The sequence below is a fragment of the Diadema antillarum genome, unplaced genomic scaffold (genome assembly GCF_040938485.1).
Source record: "Diadema antillarum isolate AM-2024a unplaced genomic scaffold, OU_Dant_1.0 scf00000066, whole genome shotgun sequence".
NCBI classification, from domain to species: domain Eukaryota; kingdom Metazoa; phylum Echinodermata; class Echinoidea; order Diadematoida; family Diadematidae; genus Diadema; species Diadema antillarum.
The window spans coordinates 1,906,330-1,907,969 of record NW_027270955.1 but is presented as its reverse complement, the minus strand read 5'-3'; positions in this window follow the sequence as shown (position 1 = coordinate 1,907,969).

Here is a 1,640-nt window from a genome sequence, read left to right as displayed (position 1 = left end):
ACAGGTAATAGGCTTTCTACACACTTTTATGCAACTTATTATTATTCTTACATGGACAAATCCGTGAAAAGTGGGAATACAGTATTGTGAACAAGTTGCCCATTAAAAAACGAAAATGCAGAAGCCATCGCATCACATTCTGCTTATGACGTGAAAGACACGTTGAGCGCACGTTGAAACTATTTTGAAATCGTTTTCATTAAGATCTGTTACATTCTATGTTTATCAATAACCGATAAATATTGTGTCGGCATGGTTTTATTTAGAAAAATTGGAATCTCAAATAATTGATTTATAAACATGATTCATAAATTAAATTGCGTCATTGTCGCCTGTAAGATCTTATGTGGCCATGCATCACAAAACGAACAAAAAGTCGCACCCCTTGATTTTACGTGAGGTCTCAAGAAAGGTGAAATGGGTGAACCAAGTCAATTTTTAGTTTTCCATAGTTTCTGAAAGAACTATTCTTCTTCTACATTATACTTGATGTATGGGATCATAAGTTCAGTGGGAAAGTGGGTTTTCAGAAGTTTTTCGACAACCCCTTTTTTGGTAGAGTATTGTGATCAGGTTTTTCTTAGAGGCACCTTTTATTTCTTGAAAATCCTTTGCACCCTCTTCGCTTTCAACGCTAATAACTTTTGAAAGAATGACGCTACTGCTCTGAAAGTCGACATTTATTATGATCAGAATGTGGTAATAGATCATGCTAGATTTCAGCTTAATCTGATAATCCTGTAATTGTTGGTGCTACAGTGGGTAACATCATGTTTTTGTCCCATTCATGGCACAGGTAGCACGGCTTAGTAAAGATTAAGTACTTAGATAGACCCTGTACTTCAAAGCCTCTTTTCTCAGTTCACACTTTCTAGAGCGTGCTTTCTTTCCACTATTTATATAGGTTAGGAGAATCCATTTGAATTGAGTACTCATCATTTTGAAGCTTAGAGTCTGCTCTTTCAGAGTCTGCCCTTAACTAAAAGTCCATGTCTGGCGACTTTTTGCTTGTTTTGTGGTGCACTTATTTGGTTTGAATTTCCTAATCCAGTCCGCTTATAGTGGAGACATTGTGGAGCCTTTGTTAAGACAATTCATGATATCATCATTAGTGTATTATCAAAAATCATGATGACAACAATATAGCAACAGTAAAAAGGTATCGCTCGTTGAAAAGTCTTTGTGTGAGATTACCTTGCATGTTTGGTTGATCCTACAGTTTGTTGGTTTCATGATACACGTATATGTTTTCGGGATGTAAATGACAATTTCGAAGGACAAAAAAAAAAAAAACCAACAACGACAACACAGAACCATTGTGCTTGTAAGTGTGAAAACATAAAAATTTTAAAATCCAAGAATTTGTTTTTGTCCACGTGATGAAACTCTAACTTTTCTGTTTACTTATTCTTTGTATGTTAAGGTTATTTTGAACATATCGTGGACTTTCCCTCCCGGAAATTGCTCAAATTATGGTATTATAGGCCTGCTGTTACTTCTCTTTGCTAAATCACGTGCAGAGGCTGCTTTCTTTTCCTTCTTTGTGGCAGTGTCATATACAGTACTGCGCCAGGTTTCTGATTCAGATTATTGGGTGATAAACTATATGAATAATTCATTTCATTTATGTTATATTTATA